General features: G+C 35.6%; 1 protein-coding gene across 1 annotated transcript in view; it reads left to right on the top strand.

Annotated features, from left to right (window-relative positions):
- Nucleotides 1-18,966: 18,966 nt before the first annotated feature.
- Nucleotides 18,967-19,098, top strand: part of LOC307025028 (urea transporter 2-like) — a 6,502-nt gene continuing 6,370 nt past the window's right edge. Inside the window, exon 1 of the mRNA XM_079659609.1 lies at nt 18,967-19,098. This exon is cut by the window's right edge and continues 92 nt beyond it. The gene's annotated coding sequence lies outside the window, so the exon portion shown is untranslated.

Here is a 19,098-nt window from a genome sequence, read left to right as displayed (position 1 = left end):
ACTTTAAGGCATGGAACTGACCCCCCACAACAACCTAAAGCTACCTTCATGAAATTGGCACATTTCCTTCAGCTCAGAGGGTGATTCTCCAGAAACAAAGGCCTCTGTTTTGCTGCAGCAGGAAATACTTTGCTCATAAGAAGTCTTATCCCTGATTAGCTGCACAGATGAATGGAGAGACTTCTCTCCGTGCTGCAGGCAGGGGTTCCTCTGGAAACAGACAAGGATTCTTTAATATAGACAGGAAGAGGCTGCGTCACATCATTCCTTTATAGCTGGAGGTTATGTGCGTGTTCACTAACTCAGCTGGTGGAAATCAGAGCGGTGTTTAATCCTCCAATCAGAGGTAAGAAAAACACTTTAATTTATATTTTTGGAGACGTTGAGTCTAAAATCAGATGCCCTTTGACAACATGTAGCTGTTCTTTTGGTCACAAATGATACAAATGTAACTGATAAAGTCAATAACAGCATATTTACACACACTGTACTGTTTGACTGTATGCTGGGAATATTTAAAGATCAATAATCAAATGGCCATTAATCATAATGTTTGCATTCTTTAACTTCTTTACAGATTTATATTTTGACATATCTTTCCTATAATGCATTTGACTCTGGCTCTTAAATGTTATTCTGTTATCTATTGACGGATTGATTTATGGTTTGATTCGATAAGAAGTTTTTATCTTTTAAAAAGGAGAATCAAATTTGCATAGAATCTGACAATCAAACAAGGTGCTGCCCCCATTTAATGAAAGCTATATTTATCCTAGAGATAATCACAAACCCGGCATGTGTTATTTCCACGAGGAATAAGTGTGTGCACACGGCAGCAAATCTGCAGAAGTGTGAGGAGAAAGCAAAACCCAGAGGGCCCTTTCGAAGTGCTCAAACAAAGGAGTCAGGGTTTGCAAAGGCAGAGCAGCGTGTCGGTTTATAAATAAAACAGTGAGAAGGGTACGTTACCTCAGGGCACCTATGGCTGGGTAATAAGGCACTGTTCTATCACGCATTCAATCAAAAAAAGTTCCTGCAGAGTTGAGTTCAGCTGCTTCTATATGTGTTGCAGTCAGAAGAAGAGAGGCTGCAGACAGGGCTGAGGGATCAGAGAGGTTCACGACACAGAAACACAGAAACATCAGAAACATCAGAAACACAGAAACAACAGAAACAACAGAAACACCAGAAACACCAGAAACATAGAAACATCAGAAACAACAGAAACACAGAAACATCAGAAACAACAGAAACACCAGAAACATAGAAACAGAAACAACAGAAACTCAGAAACAACAGAAACACCAGAAACATAGAAACACCAGAAACATCAGAAACACAGAAACAACAGAAACATCAGAAACACAGAAACAACAGAAACACCAGAAACAACAGAAACACCAGAAACAACAGAAACACAGAAACACAGAAACACCAGAAACACCAGAAACAACAGAAACACAGAAACACCAGAAACATCAGAAACAACAGAAACACGAAAACAACAGAAACAACAGAAACACAGAAACAACAGAAACAACAGAAACAACAGAAACACAGAAAACAACAGAAACACAGAAACAACAGAAACACCAGAAACAACAGAAACACAGAAACAACAGAAACACAGAAACAACAGAAACACAGAAACAACAGAAACAACAGAAACACAGAAACAACAGAAACAACAGAAACACCAGAAACACAGAAACAACAGAAACAACAGAAACACAGAAACAACAGAAACACAGAAACAACAGAAACACAGAAACATCAGAAACAACAGAAACACAGAAACAACAGAAACAACAGAAACACCAGAAACAACAGAAACACAGAAACAACAGAAACAACAGAAACACCAGAAACACAGAAACAACAGAAACAACAGAAACACAGAAACAACAGAAACACAGAAACAACAGAAACACAGAAACACAGAAACAACAGAAACACAGAAACAACAGAAACACAGAAACAACAGAAACAACAGAAACACAGAAACACGAAAACAACAGAAACACAGAAACACAGAAACAACAGAAACACAGAAACACGAAAACAACAGAAACACAGAAACACAGAAACACAGAAACACGAAAACAACAGAAACACGAAAACAACAGAAACATCAGAAACAACAGAAACACGAAAACAACAGAAACATCAGAAACACAGAAACACGAAAACAACAGAAACACAGAAACAACAGAAACAACAGAAACACAGAAACACGAAAACAACAGAAACAACAGAAACACAGAAACAACAGAAACAACAGAAACACGAAAACAACAGAAACACCAGAAACACAGAAACACGAAAACAACAGAAACACGAAAACAACAGAAACAACAGAAACAACAGAAACACAGAAACAACAGAAACAACAGAAACACCAGAAACACAGAAACACGAAAACAACAGAAACAACAGAAACACAGAAACAACAGAAACACAGAAACAACAGAAACACAGAAACAACAGAAACACAGAAACACAGAAACAACAGAAACACAGAAACAACAGAAACACAGAAACAACAGAAACAATAGAAACACAGAAACAACAGAAACACAGAACCAACAGAAACACAGAAACACAGAAACAACAGAAACACAGAAACAACAGAAACAACAGAAACACAGAAACAACAGAAACAACAGAAACACAGAAACAACAGAAACACAGAAACAACAGAAACACAGAAACACAGAAACAACAGAAACACAGAAACACAGAAACAACAGAAACAACAGAAACAACAGAAACAACAGAAACACAGAAACACAGAAACAACAGAAACAACAGAAACACAGAACCAACAGAAACACAGAAACACAGAAACAACAGAAACACAGAAACAACAGAAACAACAGAAACACAGAAACAACAGAAACAACAGAAACACAGAAACAACAGAAACACAGAAACAACAGAAACCAACAGAAACACAGAAACAACAGAAACAACAGAAACACAGAAACAACAGAAACACAGAAACAACAGAAACCAACAGAAACACAGAAACAACAGAAACCAACAGAAACACAGAAACAACAGAAACAACAGAAACACAGAAACAACAGAAACACAGAACCAACAGAAACACAGAAACAACAGAAACACAGAAACAACAGAAACACAGAAACAACAGAAACCAACAGAAACACAGAAACAACAGAAACAACAGAAACACAGAAACAACAGAAACACAGAAACAACAGAAACCAACAGAAACACAGAAACAACAGAAACCAACAGAAACACAGAAACAACAGAAACAACAGAAACAACAGAAACACAGAAACACAGAAACAACAGAAACACAGAAACAACAGAAACAACAGAAACACAGAAACACAGAAACCAACAGAAACACAGAAACAACAGAAACACAGAAACATCAGAAACAACAGAAACACAGAAACACAGAAACAACAGAAACACAGAAACAACAGAAACACAGAAAACAACAGAAACAACAGAAACATCAGAAACACAGAAACAACAGAAACAACAGAAACACAGAAAACAACAGAAACAACAGAAACACAGAAACAACAGAAACACAGAAACCAACAGAAACACAGAAACACAGAAACAGAAACAACAGAAACCAACAGAAACACAGAAACAACGAAACAACGAAACCAACAGAAACACAGAAACAACAGAAACAACAGAAACACAGGAACACAGAAACAACAGAAACAACAGAAACACAGAAACAACAGAAACACCAGAAACAACAGAAACACAGAAACATCAGAAACAACAGAAACACAGAAACAACAGAAACACAGAAACAACAGAAACACAGAAACACAGAAACAACAGAAACACAGAAACAACAGAAACATCAGAAACACAGAAACAACAGAAACACAGAAACCAACAGAAACAACAGAAACACAGAAACAACAGAAACACAGAAAACAACAGAAACAACAGAAACACAGAAACAACAGAAACACAGAAACACAGAAACAGAAACAACAGAAACACAGAAACAACGAAACAACGAAACCAACAGAAACACAGAAACAACAGAAACAACAGAAACACAGGAACACAGAAACAACAGAAACAACAGAAACACAGAAACAACAGAAACACCAGAAACAACAGAAACACAGAAACATCAGAAACAACAGAAACACAGAAACAACAGAAACACAGAAACAACAGAAACACAGAAACACAGAAACAACAGAAACACAGAAACAACAGAAACATCAGAAACACAGAAACAACAGAAACACAGAAACCAACAGAAACAACAGAAACACAGAAAACAACAGAAACAACAGAAACACAGAAACCAACAGAAACAACAGAAACACAGAAACAACAGAAACACAGAAACAACAGAAACACAGAAAACAACAGAAACAACAGAAACACAGAAACAACAGAAACACAGAAACCAACAGAAACAACAGAAACACAGAAAACAACAGAAACAACAGAAACACAGAAACAACAGAAACACAGAAACCAACAGAAACAACAGAAACACAGAAACACAGAAACAACAGAAACACAGAAACACAGAAACAACAGAAACACAGAAACATCAGAAACACAGAAACAACAGAAACAACAGAAACACAGAAACAACAGAAACAACAGAAACAGAAACAACAGAAACATCAGAAACAACAGAAACACAGAAACAACAGAAACACGAAAACAACAGAAACAACAGAAACAACAGAAACACGAAAACAGAAACAACAGAAACACAGAAACATAGAAACAACAGAAACACAGAAACACCAGAAACAACAGAAACACCAGAAACAACAGAAACACAGAAAATAACAGAAACAACAGAAACAACAGAAACATAGAAACAACAGAAACAGAAACATAGAAACAACAGAAACAGAAACACAGAAACAACAGAAACACAGAAACACAGAAACACAGAAACCAACAGAAACCAACAGAAACACAGAAACAACAGAAACACAGAAACACAGAAACACAGAAACCAACAGAAACACAGAAACAACAGAAACACAGAAACATCAGAAACAACAGAAACACAGAAACAACAGAAACAACAGAAACACAGAAACAACAGAAACACAGAAACAACAGAAACACAGAAAACAACAGAAACAACAGAAACACAGAAACAACAGAAACACAGAAACCAACAGAAACACAGAAACAACAGAAACACAGAAACATCAGAAACAACAGAAACACAGAAACAACAGAAACAACAGAAACACAGAAACAACAGAAACACAGAAACAACAGAAACACAGAAAACAACAGAAACAACAGAAACACAGAAACAACAGAAACACAGAAACCAACAGAAACAACAGAAACACAGAAACAGAAACAACAGAAACCAACAGAAACACAGAAACAACGAAACAACGAAACCAACAGAAACACAGAAACAACAGAAACAACAGAAACACAGAAACAACAGAAACACAGAAACATCAGAAACAACAGAAACACAGAAACAACAGAAACACAGAAACAACAGAAACACAGAAACACAGAAACAACAGAAACACAGAAACAACAGAAACATCAGAAACACAGAAACAACAGAAACACAGAAACCAACAGAAACAACAGAAACACAGAAACAACAGAAACAACAGAAACACAGAAACAACAGAAACACAGAAACCAACAGAAACAACAGAAACACAGAAACAACAGAAACACAGAAACCAACAGAAACAACAGAAACACAGAAAACAACAGAAACAACAGAAACACAGAAACCAACAGAAACAACAGAAACACAGAAACAACAGAAACACAGAAACACAGAAACAACAGAAACACAGAAACCAACAGAAACACAGAAACACAGAAACAGAAACAACAGAAACCAACAGAAACACAGAAACAACAGAAACACAGAAACCAACAGAAACACAGAAACACAGAAACAGAAACAACAGAAACCAACAGAAACACAGAAAATAACAGAAACAACAGAAACAACAGAAACACAGAAACAGAAACATAGAAACAACAGAAACAGAAACACAGAAACAACAGAAACAGAAACACAGAAACAACAGAAACACAGAAACAACAGAAACAACAGAAACACAGAAACAACAGAAACAACAGAAACACAGAAACAACAGAAACAACAGAAACAGAAACATAGAAACAACAGAAACAGAAACACAGAAACAACAGAAACACAGAAACAACAGAAACAACAGAAACACAGAAACACAGAAACCAACAGAAACACAGAAACAACAGAAACACAGAAACATCAGAAACAACAGAAACACAGAAACAACAGAAACAACAGAAACACAGAAACAACAGAAACACAGAAAACAACAGAAACAACAGAAACACAGAAACAACAGAAACACAGAAACCAACAGAAACACAGAAACACAGAAACAGAAACAACAGAAACCAACAGAAACACAGAAACAACGAAACAACGAAACCAACAGAAACACAGAAACAACAGAAACAACAGAAACACAGGAACACAGAAACAACAGAAACAACAGAAACACAGAAACAACAGAAACACCAGAAACAACAGAAACACAGAAACATCAGAAACAACAGAAACACAGAAACAACAGAAACACAGAAACAACAGAAACACAGAAACACAGAAACAACAGAAACACAGAAACAACAGAAACATCAGAAACACAGAAACAACAGAAACACAGAAACCAACAGAAACAACAGAAACACAGAAACAACAGAAACACAGAAAACAACAGAAACAACAGAAACACAGAAACAACAGAAACACAGAAACCAACAGAAACAACAGAAACACAGAAAACAACAGAAACAACAGAAACACAGAAACCAACAGAAACAACAGAAACACAGAAACAACAGAAACACAGAAACAACAGAAACACAGAAAACAACAGAAACAACAGAAACACAGAAACAACAGAAACACAGAAACCAACAGAAACAACAGAAACACAGAAAACAACAGAAACAACAGAAACACAGAAACAACAGAAACACAGAAACCAACAGAAACAACAGAAACACAGAAACACCAGAAACAACAGAAACACAGAAACACAGAAACAACAGAAACACAGAAACATCAGAAACACAGAAACAACAGAAACAACAGAAACACAGAAACACCAGAAACAACAGAAACACCAGAAACAACAGAAACACAGAAAATAACAGAAACAACAGAAACATAGAAACAACAGAAACAGAAACATAGAAACAACAGAAACAACAGAAACACAGAAACAACAGAAACACAGAAACAACAGAAACACAGAAACACAGAAACAACAGAAACACAGAAAACAACAGAAACAACGAAACACAGAAACAACAGAAACACAGAAACAACAGAAACACAGAAACACAGAAACATCAGAAACAACAGAAACCAACAGAAACAACAGAAACAACAGAAACACAGAAACAACAGAAACACAGAAACAACAGAAACAACAGAAACACAGAAACAACAGAAACACAGAAACAACAGAAACAACAGAAACACAGAAACAACAGAAACACAGAAACAACAGAAACAACAGAAACACAGAAACAACAGAAACACAGAAACAACAGAAACAACAGAAACCAACAGAAACAACAGAAACACAGAAACAACAGAAACACAGAAACAACAGAAACAACAGAAACACAGAAACAACAGAAACAACAGAAACACAGAAACAACAGAAACACAGAAACAACAGAAACAACAGAAACACAGAAACAACAGAAACACAGCAACAACAGAAACACAGAAACAACAGAAACAACAGAAACACCAGAAACACAGAAACACAGAAACAACAGAAACACAGAAACAACAGAAACAACAGAAACACCAGAAACAACAGAAACACAGAAACAACAGAAACATCAGAAACACAGAAACAACAGAAACAACAGAAACACAGAAACAACAGAAACAACAGAAACACAGAAACAACAGAAACAACAGAAACACAGAAACAACAGAAACAACAGAAACACCAGAAACACAGAAACAACAGAAACATCAGAAACAACAGAAACAACAGAAACACAGAAACAACAGAAACACAGAAACAACAGAAACATCAGAAACACAGAAACAACAGAAACAACAGAAACACCAGAAACAACAGAAACACAGAAACAACAGAAACACAGAAACAACAGAAACAACAGAAACACAGAAACAACAGAAACAACAGAAACACAGAAACACGAAAACAACAGAAACAAAAACACAGAAACACAGAAACAACAGAAACACAGAAACAACAGAAACACAGAAACAACAGAAACAAAAACACAGAAACAACAGAAACAAAAACACAGAAACAACAGAAACATCAGAAACAACAAAAACACAGAAACATCAGAAACACAAAAACACAGAAACAACAGAAACACAGAAACAACAGAAACAGAAACACAGAAACAACAGAAACAACAGAAACAAAAACACAGAAACAACAGAAACATCAGAAACAACAAAAACAACAGAAACAACAGAAACACAGAAACACAGAAACAACAGAAACAGAAACACAGAAACAACAGAAACAACAGAAACAAAAACACAGAAACAACAGAAACAACAGAAACAAAAACACAGAAACAACAGAAACAACAGAAACAAAAACACAGAAACAACAGAAACAACAGAAACAAAAACACAGAAACATCAGAAACAACAAAAACACAGAAACAACAGAAACATCAGAAACACAGAAACACAGAAACAACAGAAACAAAAACACAGAAACAACAGAAACAACAGAAACACAGAAACACAGAAACAACAGAAACAACAGAAACAAAAACACAGAAACAACAGAAACAAAAACACAGAAACAACCGAAACAACAGAAACAAAAACACAGAAACAACAGAAACATCAGAAACAACAAAAACACAAACAACAGAAACATCAGAAACAACAGAAACACAGAAACAACAGAAACACAGAAACAAAAACACAGAAACAACAGAAACATCAGAAACAACAGAAACAACAGAAATAACAGAAACATCAGAAACAACAGAAACAAAAACACAGAAACAACAGAAACAAAAACACAGAAACAACAGAAACATCAGAAACAACAAAAACACAGAAACAACAGAAACATCAGAAACAACAGAAACACAGAAACAACAGAAACAAAAACACAGAAACAACAGAAACAACAGAAACAAAAACACAGAAACAACAGAAACAACAGAAACAAAAACACAGAAACAACAGAAACAACAGAAACAAAAACACAGAAACAACAGAAACAACAGAAACACAGAAACAACAGAAACAAAAACACAGAAACAACAGAAACATCAGAAACAACAGAAACACAGAAACAACAGAAACAAAAACACAGAAACAACAGAAACAAAAACACAGAAACATCAGAAACAACAGAAACACAGAAACACAGAAACAACAGAAACACAGAAACAACAGAAACAACAGAAACAAAAACACAGAAACAACAGAAACATCAGAAACAACAGAAACACAGAAACAACAGAAATAATAGAAACATCAGAAACAACAGAAACAACAGAAACACAGAAACAACAGAAACACAGAAACAACAGAAACACAGAAACATCAGAAACACAGAAACAACAGAAACAGAAACACAGAAACATCAGAAACATCAGAAACAACAGAAACACAGAAACAACAGAAACATAGAAACAACAGAAACACGAAAACAACAGAAACAACAGAAACATCAGAAACAACAGAAACACGGAAACACAGAAACAACAGAAACAACAGAAACAACGAAACAACAGAAACAACAGAAACACAGAAACAACAGAAACAACAGAAACACGGAAACACAGAAACAACAGAAACAACGAAACACGAAAACACAGAAACACAGAAACAACAGAAACACGGAAACACGGAAACAACAGAAACAACAGAAACACAGAAACAACAGAAACAACAGAAACACAGAAACAACAGAAACACAGAAACAACAGAAACACAGAAACAACAGAAACAGAAACACAGAAACAACAGAAACAGAAACACAGAAACAACAGAAACAGAAACAACAGAAACACGGAAACACAGAAACAACAGAAACACAGAAACAACAGAAACACAGAAACAACAGAAACAACAGAAACATCAGAAACAACAGAAACAGAAACACAGAAACAACAGAAACAACAGAAACATAGAAACAACAGAAACACGAAAACAACAGAAACAACAGAAACACGAAAACAGAAACAACAGAAACATCAGAAACAACAGAAACACGGAAACAACAGAAACAACAGAAACACAGAAACAACAGAAACAACAGAAACACAGAAACAACAGAAACAACAGAAACACAGAAACAACAGAAACACAGAAACAACAAAAACACAAACAACAGAAACATCAGAAACAACAGAAACACAGAAACAACAGAAACATCAGAAACAACAGAAACACAGAAACACAGAAACAACAGAAACACAGAAACAAAAACACAGAAACAACAGAAACATCAGAAACAACAGAAACAACAGAAATAACAGAAACAACAGAAACAACAGAAACAAAAACACAGAAACAACAGAAACAACAGAAACAAAAACACAGAAACAACAGAAACAACAGAAACAAAAACACAGAAACAACAGAAACAACAGAAACAAAAACACAGAAACAACAGAAACAACAGAAACAAAAACACAGAAACAACAGAAACAACAGAAACAAAAACACAGAAACAACAGAAACAACAGAAACACAGAAACAACAGAAACAAAAACACAGAAACAACAGAAACATCAGAAACATCAAAAACACAGAAACAACAGAAACAAAAACACAGAAACATCAGAAACAACAGAAACACAGAAACAACAGAAACAACAGAAACAAAAACACAGAAACAACAGAAACAACAGAAACAAAAACACAGAAACAACAGAAACAACAGAAACAAAAACACAGAAACAACAGAAACAACAGAAACAAAAACACAGAAACAACAGAAACAACAGAAACACAGAAACAACAGAAACAAAAACACAGAAACAACAGAAACATCAGAAACAACAGAAACACAGAAACAACAGAAACAAAAACACAGAAACAACAGAAACACAGAAACAACAGAAATAACAGAAACACAGAAACAACAGAAACAACAGAAACAAAAACACAGAAACAACAGAAACATCAGAAACAACAAAAACAACAGAAACAACAGAAACACAGAAACACAGAAACAACAGAAACAGAAACACAGAAACAACAGAAACAACAGAAACAAAAACACAGAAACAACAGAAACAACAGAAACAAAAACACAGAAACAACAGAAACAACAGAAACAAAAACACAGAAACAACAGAAACAACAGAAACAAAAACACAGAAACATCAGAAACAACAAAAACACAGAAACAACAGAAACATCAGAAACACAGAAACACAGAAACAACAGAAACAAAAACACAGAAACAACAGAAACAACAGAAACACAGAAACACAGAAACAACAGAAACAACAGAAACAAAAACACAGAAACAACAGAAACAAAAACACAGAAACAACCGAAACAACAGAAACAAAAACACAGAAACAACAGAAACATCAGAAACAACAAAAACACAAACAACAGAAACATCAGAAACAACAGAAACACAGAAACAACAGAAACACAGAAACAAAAACACAGAAACAACAGAAACATCAGAAACAACAGAAACAACAGAAATAACAGAAACATCAGAAACAACAGAAACAAAAACACAGAAACAACAGAAACAAAAACACAGAAACAACAGAAACATCAGAAACAACAAAAACACAGAAACAACAGAAACATCAGAAACAACAGAAACACAGAAACAACAGAAACAAAAACACAGAAACAACAGAAACAACAGAAACAAAAACACAGAAACAACAGAAACAACAGAAACAAAAACACAGAAACAACAGAAACAACAGAAACAAAAACACAGAAACAACAGAAACAACAGAAACACAGAAACAACAGAAACAAAAACACAGAAACAACAGAAACATCAGAAACAACAGAAACACAGAAACAACAGAAACAAAAACACAGAAACAACAGAAACAAAAACACAGAAACATCAGAAACAACAGAAACACAGAAACACAGAAACAACAGAAACACAGAAACAACAGAAACAACAGAAACAAAAACACAGAAACAACAGAAACATCAGAAACAACAGAAACACAGAAACACAGAAACAACAGAAACACAGAAACAACAGAAACAACAGAAACAAAAACACAGAAACAACAGAAACATCAGAAACAACAGAAACATCAGAAACAACAGAAACACAGAAACAACAGAAACAACAGAAACACAGAAACAACAGAAACAAAAACACAGAAACAACAGAAACATCAGAAACAACAGAAACACAGAAACAACAGAAACAAAAACACAGAAACAACAGAAACAAAAACACAGAAACATCAGAAACAACAGAAACACAGAAACACAGAAACAACAGAAACAACAGAAACAAAAACACAGAAACAACAGAAACATCAGAAACAACAGAAACAACAGAAACACAGAAACAACAGAAACACAGAAACAACAGAAACACAGAAACATCAGAAACACAGAAACAACAGAAACAGAAACACAGAAACATCAGAAACATCAGAAACAACAGAAACACAGAAACAACAGAAACATAGAAACAACAGAAACACGAAAACAACAGAAACAACAGAAACATCAGAAACAACAGAAACACGGAAACACAGAAACAACAGAAACAACAGAAACAACGAAACAACAGAAACAACAGAAACACAGAAACAACAGAAACAACAGAAACACGGAAACACAGAAACAACAGAAACAACGAAACACGAAAACACAGAAACACAGAAACAACAGAAACACGGAAACACGGAAACAACAGAAACAACAGAAACACAGAAACAACAGAAACAACAGAAACACAGAAACAACAGAAACACAGAAACAACAGAAACACAGAAACAACAGAAACAGAAACACAGAAACAACAGAAACAGAAACACAGAAACAACAGAAACAGAAACAACAGAAACACGGAAACACAGAAACAACAGAAACACAGAAACAACAGAAACACAGAAACAACAGAAACAACAGAAACATCAGAAACAACAGAAACAGAAACACAGAAACAACAGAAACAACAGAAACATAGAAACAACAGAAACACGAAAACAACAGAAACAACAGAAACACGAAAACAGAAACAACAGAAACATCAGAAACAACAGAAACACGGAAACAACAGAAACAACAGAAACACAGAAACAACAGAAACAACAGAAACACAGAAACAACAGAAACAACAGAAACACAGAAACAACAGAAACACAGAAACAACAAAAACACAAACAACAGAAACATCAGAAACAACAGAAACACAGAAACAACAGAAACATCAGAAACAACAGAAACACAGAAACACAGAAACAACAGAAACACAGAAACAAAAACACAGAAACAACAGAAACATCAGAAACAACAGAAACAACAGAAATAACAGAAACAACAGAAACAACAGAAACAAAAACACAGAAACAACAGAAACAACAGAAACAAAAACACAGAAACAACAGAAACAACAGAAACAAAAACACAGAAACAACAGAAACAACAGAAACAAAAACACAGAAACAACAGAAACAACAGAAACAAAAACACAGAAACAACAGAAACAACAGAAACAAAAACACAGAAACAACAGAAACAACAGAAACAAAAACACAGAAACAACAGAAACAACAGAAACACAGAAACAACAGAAACAAAAACACAGAAACAACAGAAACATCAGAAACATCAAAAACACAGAAACAACAGAAACAAAAACACAGAAACATCAGAAACAACAGAAACACAGAAACAACAGAAACAACAGAAACAAAAACACAGAAACAACAGAAACAACAGAAACAAAAACACAGAAACAACAGAAACAACAGAAACAAAAACACAGAAACAACAGAAACAACAGAAACAAAAACACAGAAACAACAGAAACAACAGAAACACAGAAACAACAGAAACAAAAACACAGAAACAACAGAAACATCAGAAACAACAGAAACACAGAAACAACAGAAACAAAAACACAGAAACAACAGAAACACAGAAACAACAGAAACACGAAAACAGAAACAACAGAAACACGAAAACAACAGAAACAACAGAAACACGAAAACAGAAACAACAGAAACATCAGAAACAACAGAAACACGGAAACACAGAAACAACAGAAACAACAGAAACACAGAAACAACAGAAACAGAAACACAGAAACATCAGAAACATCAGAAACAACAGAAACACAGAAACACAGAAACAACAGAAACATAGAAACAACAGAAACACGAAAACAACAGAAACAACAGAAACATCAGAAACAACAGAAACACGGAAACACAGAAACAACAGAAACAACAGAAACAACAGAAACACGGAAACACAGAAACAACAGAAACAACAGAAACAACGAAACACGAAAACACAGAAACAACAGAAACACGGAAACACAGAAACAACAGAAACACAGAAACAACGGAAACACGGAAACACGGAAACACAGAAACACAGAAACAACAGAAACAACAGAAACACAGAAACAACAGAAACACAGAAACAACAGAAACAGAAACACAGAAACAACAGAAACAGAAACACAGAAACAACAGAAACAGAAACAACAGAAACACGGAAACACAGAAACAACAGAAACACAGAAACAACAGAAACACAGAAACAACAGAAACATCAGAAACAACAGAAACAGAAACACAGAAACAACAGAAACAACAGAAACAACAGAAACATAGAAACAACAGAAACACGAAAACAACAGAAACAACAGAAACACGAAAACAGAAACAACAGAAACATCAGAAACAACAGAAACACGGAAACACAGAAACAACAGAAACAACAGAAACACAGAAACAACAGAAACATCAGAAACAACAGAAACATCAGAAACAACAGAAACAACAGAAACACAGAAACAACAGAAACACAGAAACAACAGAAACACAGAAACAACAGAAACACAGAAACAACAGAAACATCAGAAACAACAGAAACATCAGAAACAACAGAAACAACAGAAACACGAAAACAACAGAAACATCAGAAACAACAGAAACACAGAAACAACAGAAACAACAGAAACACGAAAACAACAGAAACATCAGAAACACGGAAACAACAGAAACAACAGAAACACGAAAACAACAGAAACATCAGAAACAACAGAAACACAGAAACAACAGAAACAACAGAAACACAGAAACAACAGAAACAACAGAAACACGGAAACACAGAAACAACAGAAACACAGAAACACAGAAACAACAGAAACACAGAAACAACAGAAACATCAGAAACAACAGAAACCCAGAAACAACAGAAACATCAGAAACAACAGAAACCCAGAAACAACAGAAACAACAGAAACACGAAAACAACAGAAACAACAGAAACAACAGAAACACAGAAACAACAGAAACATCAGAAACAACAGAAACATCAGAAACAACAGAAACAACAGAAACACGAAAACAACAGAAACAACAGAAACAACAGAAACAACAGAAACACGAAAACAACAGAAACAACAGAAACAACAGAAACAACAGAAACATCAGAAACAACAGAAACACAGAAACAACAGAAACAACAGAAACATCAGAAACAACAGAAACAACAGAAACACGAAAACAACAGAAACAACAGAAACAACAGAAACACAGAAACAACAGAAACACGAAAACAACAGAAACAACAGAAACAACAGAAACACAGAAACAACAGAAACACAGAAACAACAGAAACAACAGAAACACAGAAACACAGAAACAACAGAAACACAGAAACAACAGAAACAACAGAAACACAGAAACAACAGAAACAACAGAAACACAGAAACAACAGAAACAACAGAAACACGAAAACAACAGAAACAACAGAAACACAGAAACAACAGAAACAACAGAAACAACAGAAACACGAAAACAACAGAAACATCAGAAACAACAGAAACACAGAAACAACAGAAACAACAGAAACAAAAACACAGAAACAACAGAAACAAAAACACAGAAACAACAGAAACAAAAACACAGAAACAACAGAAACACAGAAACAACAGAAACACAGAAACAACAGAAACAAAAACACAGAAACATCAGAAACAACAGAAACAACAGAAACACAGAAACAACAGAAACACAGAAACAACAGAAACACAGAAACAACGAAACACGAAAACAACAGAAACACAGAAACACAGAAACAACAGAAACACAGAAACACAGAAACACAGAAACAACAGAAACACAGAAACAACAGAAACACAGAAACAACAGAAACACAGAAACACAGAAACAACAGAAACAACAGAAACACGAAAACAACAGAAACACAGAAACAACAGAAACAACAGAAACACAGAAACAACAGAAACACAGAAACAACAGAAACAACAGAAACACAGAAACAACAGAAACAACAGAAACACAGAAACAACAGAAACAACGAAACACAGAAACAACAGAAACAACAGAAACATAGAAACACAGAAACAACAGAAACATAGAAACACAGAAACAACAGAAACAACAGAAACACGAAAACAACAGAAACACAGAAACAACAGAAACAACAGAAACACAGAAACAACAGAAACACAGAAACAACAGAAACAACAGAAACACAGAAACAACAGAAACAACAGAAACACAGAAACAACAGAAACACAGAAACACAGAAACAGAAACACAGAAAAAACAGAAACACAGAAACAACAGAAACACAGAAACAACAGAAACACAGAAACAACAGAAACACAGAAACAACAGAAACACAGAAACACAGAAACATGAAAACAACAGAAACAACAGAAACACAGAAACACGCAAACAACAGAAACACAGAAACAACAGAAACACAGAAACAACAGAAACACAGAAACAACAGAAACACAGAAACAACAGAAACATAGAAACACAGAAACACAGAAACAACAGAAACAACAGAAACATAGAAACACAGAAACAACAGAAACACAGAAACACGAAAACAACAGAAACAACAGAAACACAGAAACAACGAAACACAGAAACAACAGAAACAACAGAAACATAGAAACACAGAAACAACAGAAACACAGAAACAACAGAAACACAGAAACACAGAAACAACAGAAACATAGAAACAACAGAAACAACAGAAACATAGAAACACAGAAACAACAGAAACACAGAAACAACAGAAACACAGAAACAACAGAAACAACAGAAACACAGAAACACAGAAACACCAGAAACACAGAAAAAACAGAAACACAGAAACAACAGAAACACAGAAAAAACAGAAACACAGAAACAACAGAAACACAGAAACACAGAAACACAGAAACAACAGAAACAACAGAAACACAGAAAAAACAGAAACACAGAAACAACAGAAACACAGAAACACAGAAACAACAGAAACAACAGAAACACAGAAAAAACAGAAACACAGAAACAACAGAAACAAAAACACAGAAACAACAGAAACATCAGAAACAACAGAAACATCAGAAACAACAGAAGCAACAGAAATAACAGAAACATCAGAAACAACAGAAACACAGAAACAACAGAAATAACAGAAACATCAGAAACATAGAAACATCAGAAACAACTGAAACACCGCCGGCTTTCAGCAGCTTTTCCTGATGCCAGGGATGCTCTCTCCAGAGACTGAAGGCCCATTTCCGTTAAGCCGGAGGAACTTCCGTGGAGCCCAATACCCTTGTCTTTTCCTCCCGCGTCCGGGTTTGCGGGGTGGCCGGCTAGAACCGCTAGCCAACTGGCGAACGCCGCCTGTAGCTTAATCCGCGAGACTGCGGAGCTGATGAATACCTGGAGCTGGGACGAAGCCCTGCTTCTGCTCGTTTATTGTCACCTGAAATGACAGCTGACAAGAGGGAAGAGCAGATATAAAGGGATTAGCGGGTGCAACGATAGGCTTGTGAGAATGGAGAGAGGAGTGATTGGTTAGCTGAGGAGTGACGCCTCCGATCACTTAATGAGGGAGGTGAGGGTAAAGAAGTGACGTGTAATATGGATGGAGAGCTTGGTCTTCCTGCTTGAACTTGCGCCAAGCTTCGTATGTTGTTGAATAGAAAGGAAAGTGTGGAGGATGATACCTGACAACAAAACAGCTTGCTTCATCAATTTGCATAAATCAAGACATAGATGTATGCTTTTAAAGGCAATAGGAGATGACCCTCTTGATGGTTTGATTAAAGGAGACCAAACACACACCCCTTGCCAGTTGTGTCTTACTTTGCACCCAGATTATCCTCTGCTTTACAAGGAAAAGTAGAGTTGTAAAATTCACCGCTGACGGAGTAATGTAACGCGTTACTTTTATAATTCAGTAATCACACTAGTTACTAACATTGCCCGACACGCGTTACTTCGTTACTTCGATCAAATCAGTAATCACACTACAGTTACCATAAATAATTACGAGATTCTCCCTTTGAAAAGACAAGAGGGATTTCCGCCGCAGGTTTATATTTACGTAGCTACAACTGATACTCATAAACACACAAGCACCTCCACATAAAGGGTTACTATTATCTGAAAAGAGACAAAACTGACACAAATAAACCAAACTGTCCAGCCAATCAAAAAGAAGTTAACACCACGGCGGGTGCAGGTAAAATAAAAAGTCAGACACATCTCCTATAGAATTTAAAAGTTAAATCCACATGAAAGCAAAAACAACAATATAACTTCAGCAGCTGCAGCCATACACACACACACACACACACACACACACACACACACACACACACACACACACTCACTCATCAATCACCTGTGTGAACGTGTTGCTCCCAGTAAAATAACCCAGTCCTCCTCACTGAAGGCAGAGCACCTGCAGGATCCACTGTTAGAATGTTAGCATCAATTAGCATGTTGGCTAACACGGTGCCCAGCTGTTGGTAACGCAAAAACGTGGGTTTGTTTGATTTGCGACACTCAACG

The sequence above is a fragment of the Notothenia rossii genome, assembly GCF_949606895.1.
Source record: "Notothenia rossii genome assembly, chromosome: 11".
In the NCBI taxonomy this organism is placed as follows: domain Eukaryota; kingdom Metazoa; phylum Chordata; class Actinopteri; order Perciformes; family Nototheniidae; genus Notothenia; species Notothenia rossii.
This window is presented reverse-complemented; position numbering and strand designations above follow the sequence as displayed.